Genomic DNA, 17,461 nt, shown 5'->3' with positions numbered 1-17,461 from the left:
CCCAAAACGATGTGTAGAAATATTAATAATAAATGAATTTTTAAACTCTCTTGAAATTATTGTGCCAGAAAATTATTTAAAATTAAACTTGGGATTTATTATTTTAGGATTAATTTTCTTAATTTTTATGTTGAATTGTTATGAACATTAGATGTGATGTGATTGTAAACAAAATTGTATGTATAATAATAATCATGAATCCTTTCTTGGGTAAAATCCATATGAAAAATGTGCCTAACTAGATTTTATAAAATGTTAAAGGTAAAGGCTAAAATGTTAAAAGTAAAGGTAAAATACCGTACGATTAAAGATATCCCTTATGTTGATTATAAAAAAGAATAAATAAAAAGTTCCAGAAATAAATTCAAGATTATTATGCTCAAGGATAAAATTAAGTGGATCCTTAAATTCCCTGAAAGTTATCATATTAGGCATAGGCATATGATAAATTTGAATACCTCCTATAAGTTAAAATATAATATTAAGATAAAACAAACAAATTGAACTTTCATATTATAATTATCGTCTAACAACCTGTATGAAAAAAAAAAAAAAATCTGAATACTGAAAATCTACATTTTCACATTATATACATTACTTCTTTTTTATTGACTATATTAGCCTTTTGTATTTTCTTAGCATACTTTACGTAGTAATATTAAATTATATTGATCATAAAAAGAAGATGCTATTACTTTGTCTCAAATATTACTTAGAATATCTTTCGACTTGTCGCTAATTTGAAATTTTATAGATCTTCATGAATTAAACATGCATTTCAATAGAAGCCGTCATTCGATCTTGCCTTATGGGCTGAAACATGTATGCAAAAGATGAACAGATTTCATGATGAGTGAAAAAGGGCTGTATGAAGATGATAAACATAAAAAGAAATTCTCCTGTCTATCCATAATTTATTCCTTCTGTATCAACAAACATTTGATCAGAACAGGAGTTTAAAATGTCAATTTCTTATTTATTTATTTGAATCAGGCCATTCAAAAATGAATGAATGACCCCACAGTATTCGCATACTGTCGCGTTCCCTTTGTTTAAATTACGATAGTTACCTCTTTCAGTTTTCATTTGCGCCACTTCCCTATATCTCATATGAATTTATTTTCAATACAACTTACTATTGTGCAGAAATGAAATTTCCAATAAATAAACAAAACAAAAATACCCCACAAACTTTTTTTTTTGTTTAAATTTGTTTCTGGCTAAATTTGTAAAATTATTTTCTTTTGGTTAAATTTTTGGTGATTTGCAATAAATCAGATGTTAAATTTTTTATTGTTTCTTTTTAAACTTACCAGTTTCAGATCTACAGTTCGCAAACACATTCCTGAGAGTGTCCTTTGTATGAAAATAATATATTATTTCATATTTAACTTTTGATATTACAAAAATAACATACTATCATTGAGAATCCACATGCGTACAAAATTTTGAAACGTCTAGTATATATGGGTATGAATGTTAGCTTGTTTACAAAATTGCCTTTAATAGAAGATGAAATAATTCATTTTGAATGAATGCAAAAATGCTTTGCTTATCACATGGATAAATAAGTTGTTGAAGAATAAATAGGAAAAAGCAATAACTTTTTTTTAAGAATAAAATTTTATAATTTAAAAATGTAGTCATTTAAAAGGGCAACATGAAAATAAATTGCAAAGCCTAAGAATTCATGCATTTTATAAAATACCTTCTATCATGGATTCATTTTATCATGAAAAACGTCAATAAAGTAACAAAACTAAAGGATTTAGGATGTTTTTCGAAATGGGTGTTCACTTTAAAGTAATGCAAATTGAAAGATTTCGCATTGAATAATAGGTCTCGCAATTTAATGTTTTCCGCAAGCACTATCAACTAATTGAAACTTCTAAAATAATTTATTATAGAAAAACGAATAAATTATATTTCTTTCGTATGTAATCAGAAAAACATGAGATTAAAAAAATTGTACCATAAAATTAGAAGTTCAGTTTCTTTTATTTTATGAAAAGAAAATTATATTTATTCATTATAAATATTTATACATTATTCTTATAATTTAATATTTAATTAGAAAAATGAGACAAAAATAATGCAATGATTTTATAAATCATAAATACTTTACTCAGTATTAATTATTTTAATTTGTGAACTTAAAACTTTTGCTTGAAAATGCAAATAATTTCAATAATTAAAATCAAAGGAGAAAATAATTAGATTTATTTCAAAGTATTAAGTCAAGAGAAGAAGAAAAAAATTCAAACATTCTGACTTCAAAGATAAAACTGATAACATACTGAAAGGAACTAAAGTCATAGTTTAAATTTATTCAACACGTAAATACTTCTGTATACTTCTAATGTGGATAATTTTAGAAAAAAAAATACAAGAATCTTTGATAGTGAAAAAAAGTAAATAAAGGAAGGAGCAATACATTTCAGTCCCCGAGAAAATTAATTTCATAATTTAAGATAAGCAAAGAAAGTAAGGAGAGCAGTTTTATTTATTTTACTTATGGCGATATTAGAAGCATAAAAATTTCATCATTCTCACTGTTTCTTCAATACAGACAAAATGCTATCGTCTCTTCGTTTATTAGTCCAACATTTGAAAATATTAATATTGACAGAAATATTATATTGAATTGTTTTCAATGTGGCTTTTTTCTATTACAATAATAAAAGCTTCTGTTGGTTTTATTTATTTATTATATTTAACAGGTAAGTAACACATATCACATTTTTGTATCAGTTATTTATAAAAATGTGTATTGAAACTTTGCGTCGGTACATCTACAGATTAAATACTGTTTCAGTAAAGATGCATTAAAATAAAGAATTTTTTCTATGAGTGTTTGGTTTTAATTAATATATTACCATACAAACTACTATTGATTGTATAACAAAGAATTTCAATACCTGAATTCCCAAAACAAACGTCGGAAAAAAAAACAAAAAAAAAACCAATACATTCTAGTAAGGAAAATGAAGCGAACTCTTAAATTCTAAAACGGAGCTGACAGTTAAGTTGTATCAGCGACGCGACCTGTATTTCCACCTAATGAATAAAAGAAAGCGATTGAAAAAACCACAAAATAGACGATAATTATAATATGGTTCATGTGAATTATTGAGATTTCATTCAAAAAAGGAGGCGTAAAAACATAAACCAATCAGCAATACTGCGAAATTTGCTTACCACCTTAATGACTGGAAAAATCAGATTTTTAATTCATGAGTTTTATCGGGTGGAATGAAAGTTTGTGTCGAAGAAAATATTGCTAATAAAAAATGAATAAAATGAAAAGGGAATATTATTATTACTATGATACAAACAAAAAAGAATTAAAATAAAAGGTCATTCACTTATCACTTAATGCAAAAGTAGATTTGTAGAACGTAACCTCTTAATTCTTCTGCGATTTTAATGTTTCATTGATCAAAGTAGAATCTTTTATAAAAACTTAAATTTTTCGTCAGTTATTTTTAACTCTCTTTATTTTTCTTCATAATTTTGATAAATATTAAAATCAGAAATTTGTTATTTCGTTCAATGAAGTTAATATGTGACTTAAAATGATAAAAGATAAATGCATATTCATTTTGGAATGATTTATAATATGAAACTAATAAGAACATTCAAGTTAAAATGAGTTTTTAAGAGTTGCTTGTTTTATAAATTAAGGGATTCGTTTTCCTTACTCTCATCTTTAACTTTCTCTCTTTCGTGGAATTTCAAATTTTCAATATTCAAAGAACTTTTTTTTATATCTCTCGATACTTTTTGCTTGTCTATTTCTACCCATATACCTTTCGAAAAACATAAATTCTCACGAATAGAATAGAATTTTTAATAATTTTTTGCATCTAAATATGCAAGTAATGATCCACAAGGTGTCTAATATTAAAATTTATTTTAAATTAATTATTCTTTTCTCAATATTAATTTATAAAACCATTTAAAAGTTTCAGAGAAAATGAATAAAACAAAAGATACATTTAATAAAACAGTTTTTAAGAATTCTCTTGTTCGACTCATGTACTATTCAAAATACTAGAAAAGTAAAATCTTTCTATTTTAACTAAAGAAAAGATATTAGGCATATTTTATTTGATTCATAGGTACATTTTAATTATTTTAATTTTCTATAAATTCAATCTGTGAAATAATACGAATTTTATTCTTAGATTGTACATAGGTATGGTATCTATGCTCTGAATATCTTAATGCAGAAAAATTCAAGAATTAAAATAGTGGAATGCATAGGGTTGCGATTACAAGCATATCATAGAAAAAGTAATTCATCCCTGCACATTGTGAAAAGCTAAGCAGGAATAATCAACTCTATTTTTTCTCATTTGTAGTCATATTACTTTTAAACAATCTTTTTACTTCATACTCTGTTTACATAGGAACAACCGAAATGTAAAATCCCGTATTTTCTCCAAAATATTTTCACTAACAACGAAATCTCGGGACAAGCAAATATTGTCAAAGATGGTCATATCCACTTATAATATAGTATAGAATCAAGTATCAGCAATCTGCCATTCCATCAGGGAACCTGCATTTCCAGTCGTGCAGCAGTTGCCACTATTAATGCTGCAAGGATATTGACTATGATTTCATCATATAAACTGTTAGATGATGGAACAAAACATATCAATCGTAAGAGAAACAATCCATCCACACATAATATATTTTATGGTAATTAATTTGTTATTTAAGCGAATGCAGTAGCCACATCAGCCACACTCTTAAAAACCACTTGGCTTGCAATGCTCGCTTTTTAAATTTTGACATCATATCATGTAGAATGAGGAGAGTCTCAAATCATGAGTGCTCTTTTTATGCACTTTTGTATTCGAATATAGGGGACATTTCCTTAACGAATTATTTCTCTACTGTTCGTGAGCACGTAACCTGAGCTCCTGTTTGCAAAAAACAGAAGATTCTAAGCAAGAAAAATCAGGGAACAGTTTTCTTGACTAGTCATCCACTTATTCATATCGGACCACTCTTTATTTTTATACAATTTTGGATAAGTAAGTTGCAAATATTTCTTCAAGACAATAAAAAATATTTTCTTCATAAACTACTTAATTTCTCAAGAAATTCGTTAGGTTTCCACGTGATCGTTAAAATAAATTTGCTCTGCCTTTCCTCGGCTTCGGGCCTTAGCGTTTCAGGTTCGAGACTCGATTCCCCCGAGGAATCGGCGTGTAAGTGGGTCTGGTGTGCGTTAAATACGTCCTACAAATGGTGTGGAAGTTTGGAAATAGGGTGCCAACTCAAACTCAGGTGTCGTTCTCATTATCTGGTTCGAAATTGGGAGGTCCATCCCAAAATAACCCTAGCGTTGCTTTAAAACAGGAGGTTAATACTAAATTTAAATCGAAGAGCTTCAAATCTTATAAATAACGTCTGTTTTCTGCATTGACCTCTAGTTGGCTGTATATTTAATTTTTTTTTCATTATTAAACAATCTACCCGTTAGAATTGTTAAAGATGAAAAATTCAGAAATCAGATTATACCAGCTGAAAATTCGTAATTCTATGGGGGAAGGAATGATCACTGATTGGCACAGTTATTTCACTATATCTTTATAAAAAATACTACAATTACAACATCTGTGCCACTTATTAGAAAAAGACATTACTACCGTTACAATAAGCTGAACTTAGTAACCACATCTTTGAAATGTTCAATTACAAGTATGTAATTGCTGACTTTATGAAGATCTTAATTGTTTTTTCCTAGGAAAAACATGAAATGAAGGGAGATAACGATAGAAAAGAACACAGAGAATGAAAAAATGTGTAGTGAATTGGCAAATTTTCAAAATTGAGTCAATAATTAAGCTTGTACAGATAAATAGCTGCTAATTTTAAAATATGAATTCAATAAACAGCGGCCATTGTTAAGCTTTGAGCTCAATAGTTTTATGATCCATACAGATAATCGAAGTTTCATTCAGAAAAGAAGAGCAGAAACTTTAACTAACCAATAAAACATCTATTTAATGAAAATCTGCAAGCTTATTTATTGGAAAAATCTGTTTTGTAAACGGGTGTTCTCATTAAATATTACGTCAGGAGAATATCGAAGATTGGTTAAAATGAAAACCGAAAGAGATAATTATTACGATGTGCACAAAAGGAAAGCGATAATATTTCGGTAATGCTCCCCCTGAATACGGTGAGATCATCTATTCATCGTCTGAATGCACTCGTAAACGAATAAATGGGAAGTCAGGATTTTAATTTTTGTGCTAATGAAAGATTTATTGACGCTGAGGGAAGGTTAAATATATTGTTGCTTTTACTCTTTCGGTTTGGTTCAGAAATTTTCATTCAGTATCTGATTAATTTATTGATTTGTGTATTGTAAGGCGATAAAGGGAAAAAATTTAATATATGTCCACTATTATTTATTATTTGGTGTCAAAATGGTATTGTTCGGGTTACATGTTCGATGTCCACAAAATTGCCGGGTGAATAAGTAAAGGACTGTAATCGCTTCAATTCATGTGATCATTGATTCATTTTCACAAATCATCTAGAAATCAATGTCGTATTAAAAATATATTTTTTGGAAGAAAATATTATGTTTGCCAACCTTATTTGACGAAGAATCAATATGAAAATATCTTCGTATAAAATATTATGTTTAGAAAAATTTAAAAAAAAAAAAAAAAAAAAAAAAAAAAAAAAAAAAAAGAGAAAAAAAAATCGAGGGAAAAAAAAATCATGAAAAATTAGTTTAGTGCTTCAATTATTTCAAATACCTTCAGATAATATTATTAGGAACAATTATTCCCTTGGATATGGAGTAAAGAATATATTAGATTATATCGGATTTAAAATAAGTATTTTATACTACCTTATATCAACAACCTACTGGAGCTGATCTGACATATATCAGATCTTTTGAGGATATGCAACAACAACACTACCTTAATGTAACAATTTTAATCTTCAAATGTTATATCAAATCTTCAATTCATATTTAACGTACATGAAGACTCAAAAGAAAATAGTAGAAGCACTGATTTACGAACGTAAGTATATTACACACTGTTGAGTTATTTATAAGCTCAGAGATTTAAAATTACATAAAGATAATACTATTGCCAGCTCGGTCACACATTTCTCATGTTATAGTTCAAAATAGTTATTTATATAAAAAGAAACGCTTGATATAAAACATCATATTTTATCAAAGCATTTATCACGGTGGGTAAAAGAAAAGGATAAAAGAAAATCCTGTTTAAATATTTATGGAAATGAACGCTAATCTGATGCACAAGACATGCTTTTTTTCGTTTTATTTCATTCATAAATCAAATAAAAATTGAAAGCCTTTGATTGACAAACTTGATTGCATGAATCAATGAATTTTTCCAGGGGTAGCCAAGTTTTTGAAATAAAGTCATAAAAAAGAGAAGGGAATGAGGAACCGTTTGTAAGAAAAAGTTATATTTGAACATTCAGGAATAACGTGAGGTTGAAATCTGATTTATGTACTGTTCTGGATACTCAGAAATATGTTGCTTTCTTTGAGAAATCTATAAAAGCAAAGGAAAGTATAATCTAATAAATAATTTAAGCCGTAAATGTTTTTATTTACCTATTCGATATATTTAAATCTTAAAATAAAGATTTTCTAATCTAATACAAGATATTATCACTTGCTATTATCACTATCATAATCAAATACTTATTATCAAAATAAATTAAATTAATTTATTAATTGATAATTCGGCAAAAAAATATTAAAATAATTTGAAGGCAAGGAAAAATGGGAAAAATTGATTACGAAAATGCATATTTAGAAACGCGAGACAGGCGGAGTTATATAAAAAGTAATTAAAATCTTAATAATTTTTTGAAAATCTAATTCAAATTATTATTGTAACTTTCATGGCTATTATGATACATATTAAGTCGATATTAACACTATTCCTTACTTTTATATATAACTTTAAAAATAGATCTATTTTATAATATTAATTAGAAAATGCTTCTTTGGAGCATTCTCTATGGATTATTCTATTAATATTTTTATCGCTTGCCGATAATTAGAGATTTTGATATCTTGATTTAAATCAAGAACTACATCAAAGAAGTGCACACATATGTTTAAAATTTGATAAAAAATGTAGTTCCCCCAATAAAAAATTCACATCATTCACGAAATGTGCAACGGATGTCAAAAGACGCCAGCTAGAGCTACAAGCCCAGAGGCACTTGCTTGGCAGCAAGATGGCATTCGTATCAGAATAGCTGGCATTTTACATGTCATAAGCGGATATTGGTTGGCCACTTTTTTTCTAGCCTCAAGGTCGAAATATATATGAAAGAAAATTGAGTGAAAGAAAGTTGCAGAACTAGAATTTCTCGAAGTGGTAAAAGTGTCATCAAGAATAGCAATTTGCTTTTGTCAAAGAAGGCAACCTTTACAAATTAATCTATTTACTTCAATAGTAAATTTGTTACTATTTATCTTTACCAAACCACAAAAGAAAGGCTGCACATCATTCATCCAAAAGTTTCTCTGTTTCTGGAGAAACCCATTTGAAATACTTCTAGTTAAATAATCATGACTAAGAAGACAATTTTAATTCTTTCCTGTAAGCAAAACACTTACAGAAAAGAATTAAAATATGGAAGAATTTATGATCAGTTTCTTTCCTTTGAGAGAAGGGCGAACGTTGCCATCTTGAACCTAAGGAAACATGTAGCGAAGAAAAAATAAATGTAGCTAAATTAAAAAAATAAATATTGCCAGGTATCATCATGAGTAACCTTCTAAATTGGTGGCTTCAATTATTTCATTGCTGCATCTGGAAAATTAAACATTTTCATTTATTTTTTTCTGTATTACCCTGTCACCACATTCATTTTTCAATTTTTCTAGATAGAATATAAATATTTGGATTAGTAGGCAATAAAGGGGAATTAATCTGAGATGTCTCCTTTTTTTATTCTTTTACATCCTTGAATTCGAACTCATCTTTTCTAAATTTGTAAAATGGATCATGATATTTTCAAATACAAAAATAAATTCGCGTTACGCACACCGTTACTAGAATGGGAACATTATGTATAAAAGTTCAACTATTTCATTCGTTTTTATTATAAAATTTAAAAATTTTAAACATTCCATTGCATAATAAATATTTCTATAACTTCGTCGAGTGACTCATGTAATAATCAAGTTTTTACTAATTCGATCCAGCATCTTTGATGCTTCTTTCAAAGTATCATGTATGCTCTGAAGTTGTATGATAGCTGCACCACATATACATTATCATTCTCAGTTCCATACATAACATAACGCCATCCTGTGCCCCCGGTGTCTATAACACTAAGTTATCTAACCAGTTGAATGAGCACAAGATGGAAGAAAAAAAAAGAAAGAAAGAAAGAAAGAAATTGTTGGTAGAAAGAAAGAGACGACAGACCATCCAGGGTTCCCCAGAGAGAATCCCAACGGTGTCAAATCCTACACGACTGTATTTAATTTTTTGGTGACGTAATAACCGAATAGAGGGGACAAGTATACTTAAACAAATGGTCACTATAGGTTCAACTTACAGGGAAACGAGATTAGTAACTGAAAAAAAATGATAAATTACATTGAGAACATCTGTATGATATGTATAAGCATATAAATAATTACTGAAAAGTCAGAAATCTGTAACGTTCTTCTGAGTCCTGTGGTTTTGATTTCCTTCGTCAGAACTGCACTTTTGAGGGACTTTTGAAGTTATAATTTCGGCTGATTTTGACAAGTGGCATTTTGGTCTCAGCTATTGTGTAGTCTTGAAGAGGTCTTGGTATTTATGAATATGGTTTACTATGGAGTGGATCTTGCCGCGTGAAAGGGTATTCGATGCAACTCTCCTGTACCATTCTTCCTCGAGACTTGTTTCTGGCTTCCTCATGTGCCATGAGAGAGTCAGTAGGCATTCGGTGGCATAGTGAATTGGGGATCCTATCTCCCCACAGCTACAATAAGGAGAGCTGGAAAGGTGGAATCTGTGTAGGTATGTCGGGAATGGGCCGTGTCCAGTGAAGAAAAGGACATCCGCTCTGTTCCAGTTGGTCGCGTAGAGAGAAACTTTCGGTATTATGTTGAATGTGGAGCGGCCTGTTTCGCCTACTTCCCATTCCTTTTGCCATCTTGTCATCATATCGGTTTCGAGGATGTTCTTCAGATGACATCTTGGAAGCTTCATTACATTTCGATCTTGATTAGCATTAGCCGCTGTTTTGGCTAGTTTGTCCGCCGCTTCATTCCCTTCATAGCCTACATGTGCCTTGATTCATGAAATTTTAATGTGAGGATTTGCAAGAAGAAGAGTGAATGTATCTCTTGCTAATTGGCTATTGGATTTTGGTGAACTTGAGGCTTGTATACTTGCTTTATTATCGAAGTAAATTGTGATGGGATCTGATGTAGGAAGAGAGGTTGCTTAGAGGTAGAGGAAGAGAGACTGCTCTATTGAGTGCTAGTAATTCAGCTTGGAAGACCGTGTTTTCTTTCAATAGGCTGGTTCACCACTGGTGTATAGTCACTGCATGCTGCACAACACAAAACGTAGTTGTGCAGATTGGTATAGATCCCGAGTACTAAATTCTGAGATCCACCGTCTTCCAACGAAATTTGATGTACTTGGAGATGTTTGGAAGGATGTGACGTCCATCCCGTAGCTCTGTGTTCATACTCGTATGGGATAATGTGTGGCATATCATGTACGATTCCACGAAGTCTATACAGTTCAGTCATTCTTGCCATCATCTGAAGCTGCAGATGAAGTGGTGGCAAGCCAAGGATAACCTGAAGTGCTGCGGTAGGCGTGGTCTTGTATGCTCCCGTAATTGCTAGCAGAAAGCCTCTTTGGATGGAAGAGAGCTTTCTTGCTAATCTAACCGTTGGGTGGAGGCACCAAACTCCTGCTCCGTGTGCAAGCATCCTTTCAATGACTGTCTTGTACAAAATTTTTCTGTGTCGAAGTGTTATTCCCCAGGATTTGCCAGCTATTTTGAGAAAATTGAATTGTTGTTGTTGCGCTTTCAATGCTAAATGCTTGAGGTGGGTATTCCAATTCAATTTATCATCAATATGGACATCTAGGTATTTAATGGCGTGTGTCTGCTTTATTCGTTCTCCCTGCCAATAGATTCTGGGTCCTGTTACCCATTTACTAAACAGAATAAAGTTGGATTTCTCCGTGGACACTTCTAGATTGTTTATGTCAGCCCAGGATACGAATTGTGCTATTGATTCTTGAGTATTTTGTCTTAGATTTTCTTTTGTTTTGGCTTTAATGACCAGAACAAAATCATCGGCGAATGCTTGGATAGTTGTATGGGCAGGCTAGATTTTACTAAGCAGATCGTTCGCCACCAAGTTCCACAGATCTGAACCACTGCACGATCCTTGGGGGCAGCCTTGCTTCTGTTCTCTTATGGCCCAGCCTTCTTGTGTGTTGAGGATTATTTTTCTGGCATGTAGCAAGTTTTCAAAGATGTTTCTTAAATTTTGGGGACATTGGAGTTTATCTAGATATTTAACTATTGAATGGTGTTGGATATTATCAAATGCTCCTTTGATTTCCACTGAAAGTACCAGAATATTGTCCTTTTCCCTTTTTCCATCATAAAGTTTTTCTACAAGCTTTTTAAGAGCAGTATCTATAGATTTTCCTTCACGGAATCCAAACTGGTTATTGTTGATGAGTTTATTTGATTCTAGAAAATAAATAAGACGTTGTGTGAGTAATTTTTCTAGAACTTTTCCTATAGTAGGTAAGAGAGCTATTGGTCTGCATGACGTGGCTAGTTTAGGGTCTCTTCCAGTTTTTTGAAATAGGATGATATTGCTTATTGTAAATGGATCCAGAAATTTTTCTAGTCAAAGACATTTATTAAAATATTCTTTGAAGAGGGTCGGTAAATTTTTGTTTATTGTTTTTAGAATTAGATTATCGATACCGTCATACCCTGGTGATTTTCCATGAGGGAGATTATCAATGACCTGCGCTATTTCTTTTTCAGTGAAAGGGCAATCATTAGGGGTGGTGGTGATTTCATGTGTTAAAGATGGGGTTGAATTTGGGAATGGAAAAATTTGTTCTAATATATCCTGAGCTATTTTCTGGTGTCCTCCTTCTGGACTGATATTGTTCAAGACTGTTAGTTGAGATGGATGAATTGTTTTCCTAAAGGCAGCTTTAAAATGTTTTCCATATGGATTTGCAGCTTCAGTGCAAAGATCTTTCCAACCAACGTTTTTGGCTCTCTTGACTTGCTTCATATATTTTTTGGCTTCTGTCTTCCACTGCAAATATTTTTCTGATCTTTCCTCCGAACTTGATCTTTGGGCCCTTCTCCTCAATGCCTTAATTCTTTTCTTTTCTATTTCTAATTTGTCTGTCCACCAAGTTGGATTTTCAGTCAATGGCTGTTTCTTTATTTTAAATGTTTTATTGCAGGCTTGAATTATTGTTGCTTGAAAAAGGGAGGTAAATTCATTTAGTTTTTGTTGGGTATTGCAGTTCTTTATTATGTTAATTAGTTTTTCGACATGAAACTGAAACTGCTTCTGGAATTTATAATGGTTTCCATGGAGGGTTTTAAACCTATTGAAGATGTGGCTAGTAATTATTGTTCTTATTGTTGTCTGAATAAATTGGTGATCACTAAACGATGGTTCTTCGAGAACTTCCCAAGAGGCTACCTTTGTGATCATTTCCTGCGAACAGAATGTCAAATCGGGCCAACCCACATCTGTATTTCTCGTCAAGGTAGGTGGGGCATCTGATGAATTGTTGATAAAAAGGTTATTAGCCAGTAGGAAATCCATTATTGCAACACCCCTGGTGTTGGTGCGATGATATCCCCAAAGAGGATTGTGATCATTCAGATCGGCTCCTACAAGGAAGTTCTCATTTGGTAGCATTCTTATAATATCCTGGATCTCTTGTAAAGTTTCATTGATATCCGCTATTGGAGATGAATAAGCCGAAATGAGTGTTATAGGTGTGTTGTCAGTATGGAGTTTGACTGCTATTGTATTTTCCAATTTGGCTACTGTAATTGCTTTATGGATGGTTTGGGGAATAAAAATTGCAGCTTTATTTGATGTGGATGTGAAGATATTCCAAGACATCGGCAAACCTTGTATTTTATTGTTGTACACATATGGTTCTTGTACCAAGAGAATGTCCGTTTTCAATTTTACCACTGTCGGGTGGAGGTGAGTGGTGGCTGCTTTAGTTCTGCCAAGGTTAATTTGGAGAATATTTAAATTTTTATTGCTGTAGAAGGACGAATTTAGAGTGATATTAGTTATCATTAATAATCCCTGGTCCGTTTAAATGCTGCTAGCTCTTTTTGGTAGCAGGGGCATCGTGGGTCTATGGCCATATGGTAATTATGTAGGTTAGTTCCATTGAGTCTGTTCGACTCTGAGCAGTTTATGCAGAAGTGCTCATTAGACATGCACTTCCAGGTGTGGTGTCGTCCGCTGCAGCGACCGCAAAATGGAATATCATTTTTGCATTGGCCCGAGTTGGCTGTATGGGTGAAAGCCTGGCAGGTTGAGCAACGCTTGACATGATGAAATTCCCTCAGATTAAACATTTCCCAATTAATAGGAATCCTTCTCAAGTTTTTTAGACGATGAAATGCCTCACTAGGAGCTTCGAGGATGAAGTGGGAGGTGTCTTCTGTTCTCCCTCTCATTTTAAAGCGAAGTTTTAGATGGTCAGGATTTTCTGTATGTGCACGAATTGCCCTTTGAACATTTTCCATTGGTATGTTATTAGGTATATTTCTCACTTCCATACAAAGAAAAACTTGCATTTATATGATCGGTGACCTTGGAAGTCATTTATAACACGTTACTATTCATTCCGGTGGGATCAATCCAATGTCAAAGGCAATCAATGTCTGATTTTTGAAGAACTCATGGATATCCAATTTCCTTTGAAAAGAACATCATCCTCTTAAATGGGTTAGTCATTCAAATTTCCTCTCAATCGGGAAAGAGCTGGAAATCTAACATATGAAAATTGTGTTCAAAATTTGTTCCGAATCAAGAGAGATTCATGCATTATCAAGAATGGAACGTATTAACGCAGTCATCTTTAGAACATTATATTTATTACTTGCCTGATTTCGGTCTTTTGTATTTAAAAGTTTTCGATAATTGTAATATATTAGAAATTAGGGGCCTAAAAAGTGTTTTTGAAGACTTTATTTTGCCCGAAATTATATTCATGAAATATTAATTTAGATTAAAAGGTATTTGACTTTTCCTTCCACCTTGCTGAGAGGAATTTTTTTCCCAAATTAATAGTCACTTTTATTCTTATGATCCATGGGATTAAAGTTTTAAATAAATATATCTTATCCTCCATTTTCTTTTGTAGATTTCGTTTCGCTTGCTTCTTTTTGCTACTTGTTTTTCATTGTTTTCAGAATCTGAAGTGATTATATTTATATTAAAACCAAGTTTTTTGTGTGATTCCTGTAGGTAACTATTTTATTGATTATTAACTAATAATACCAATCCTATTACTTCATTCCTATTTTAAAAGTATTTAAACCATTAAATCAAATTTAAAATGAGGATGGATTTACAACAAGAAAAATTAGAATATATTTTGCCCCCGTTTTATTTTCGTTTGTAACCTCTTTTTATTATGTTCTCTCTTTAACACCTATATTTAACCTCTATACTCTGTATAACCTCAAACAATAGAAAGATTTATTAAGTTGTTTGGAATGACTTAAATCGGAGAAATATGTTGTCGTTGGCGAGTGACTGAACGATGAATATGTTATTCTAAAAATAGATTGAAAAGGTCCTTAATATTCATGAGATTTTCTTTTTTCGCAATTATTTTCAATTACAGAGCGGACGTGAATCTGCTTCCAATGAGTGCGGATGTGTGCTGGAAATGAATATTTAATAGTTTCTATTGTTGGGTATTCTTTATGACAAATTTGACAAAGAATGGAAATCTTGGAAAAGGAAAAAGACATTCTAGATGTTATGAAAGCTAAACGGATATACGAATTCCGCTTAGTTATTTTTTTATCAGATGTTGTTAATGTGAAACAACAGTGTTTTACATACTTTTAATACATCTGCCGTTTATTTAATTTTCCATCCCAGCGGAAATGTAAATTATTCGAGGATAGGAATACAATAGGAGTAATATCTCTAAGCGTGTTTAAATGAATGTTTAAAATGTTTGAAGGATATAACTATTCGATTTAAAATACTTCTGTCAGTAATAATTGTTTTTAGAATGATATTTTCAATAAAAGTGAGAGTATTAAAATGCTTATTCAGGAAGTAATTACATAAACATAAGAAGAAAAAAAATATACTAGGATTAAAGAAATTACGATTAGTTGGAAGCAATTATTTTTTAATTTCTGAGTTAAGTTCTTAAATGTCTACAAAAATAAAAAGTCATTTTATTCTGTAATTGTAACTGATCAAAAAAATTAAAGGCATTTTTTTTCTAACTATAATCTGTCTATCTTTTTATACATAAAAAATGCATCTCACTTTTACTGTTTTTTGAGCTTGCTATTAACATTGAAATTTTTTTTAATAACTAGAACAATTCAATTAATCTTTTGGCTTAAAGTGTTTACAACTCCAACGTTCTTATTTTTTTAAAAATGCCTCCATGTTATCAGCAATGTATTTTTAACTGATGATCTTTTGCTTCAATAAATTAATTGTTAACGGTTTTTAGTGTAAACATTTTCTTTAAATACACATTAGTAAAAACTGGATTCTATAATTGAAAGCTAAAATTAAAACTTCATAATTAGTTTACCGAATATTTATCTGACATTTCGTCATTATGTATAATAGATCAGCATAAACTTGCAAAACGTCTTTATTTTCTATACTAGATAATTAGAATTTACAAAATATACTACTTGCGTTTTCATGCAATTTCTTTAATATGATTCTTCTTTAGAATTTTCTCTTATAGCAGATTGTCTACAGAACAAATAAAAATTATATTTCAAAAATTTAATTACCTCATAATTAAATTAAAATTAATTAATTTAAATTAAACATTTAAATTTAACTTAAAAATTTAACAAAATTTAAAAAATAAACTGTTTTAATTTCAAAATCAAAAAATTTCAGAGGATAATAATTTCCAATCCAATTTCAACATTTCTTGTCGTTCGACTAAAACAATATACGAAGTCGTTTGCAATTTTAATAGAAATATTTTCATTCACAAATATCTTTATATTTATGAAGTCCTGAGGATAGGCTTTTCTGTTGTTATTCCGAAATTTATTATTTCTAATTGCTCTCAAAGTGATTTTGTTAAATTTTAATGCAAATTTGTGAAATGAATATATAATGTTCAGAATACCGTTTCTTTTCTTAATCCTCTTCTAAGGTAAATATTTTTAAATGTAAAGGTTAACACAAATATGAGGTAGCCATTTGATAGGTGCTTCTCTTTTAATTATGTTAACTATTTCTTTCTTTATTATTTTTGGTTTTTTCTTTCTCGATTCATGAGTAAGTTTCCACTGGAGTTACTGGAAGTAATTCTATTTGGCTTTGATTACAGTTCCGACTGCTTGGCAAATATTTCTGACGAGTGGCTGTGCTATAGTCCCCAGTTGCCAATTGGTCGGTAATTTGAATATTTAAATTGCAAGTTTTTTTTATGTTTCTAATAAATTCCTAAGTTTGTTTATGCTTCTAATTTCCAAGATGTAGATTTCAGAGAATTTCACATTTTCGGAAGTGCTCATAACGCATATGTCTCTAAATTATGATACAAAATATTTACAAATTCTTCTTGTGAACAGCCGACCACGCCGCCTCCATTGAACGAAGCAGTATCGACAATATTTACAAACTATTGGGACTGATGTTAAGTTATTGTTGCTCACGTGTTAGATTTTTTGGAACAGTGGTGTAGGAGCCGATAAACTTACAAACTCATAATGATAAAATATATCTTGTTCTCAGGAAATCAAGTATGATGTTAAGCGTTTTTATTGTAAAGATACCGAATGTATCACCATTTTTGATTTGCAGATTTGTTACATATGTGTTAGAGAAGTGAATAACGAATAAAGTTGCTCAGAGAATTCAAACTTCTCATTCAAGTAAAACTACTGTTTAATATTCGCGCTTCAAAAATTAACTCATTTGAAAAAAATTACATTTTGCTACTTCTCCTCATGAAACATCGAATATTATGGAGTTATATTAAAATCAGAACTGCTGAGTTTGTTATTTTTTTTTTTTGTTAACTCCTTCATTCAGTATCTGCTTAAAGGTTGACCAGGAGTTTGTTTCATTTCCAATTCGCATTTTACAACGTATTATTTTACGTGTGAAGGATCTATTAATAGTTTATTGGCTATATATTTCTTAAAATGA

The sequence above is a fragment of the Argiope bruennichi genome, chromosome 3 (assembly GCF_947563725.1).
Source record: "Argiope bruennichi chromosome 3, qqArgBrue1.1, whole genome shotgun sequence".
NCBI classification, from domain to species: Eukaryota; Metazoa; Arthropoda; class Arachnida; order Araneae; family Araneidae; genus Argiope; species Argiope bruennichi.
Note: the sequence above shows the minus strand (reverse complement) of the source record.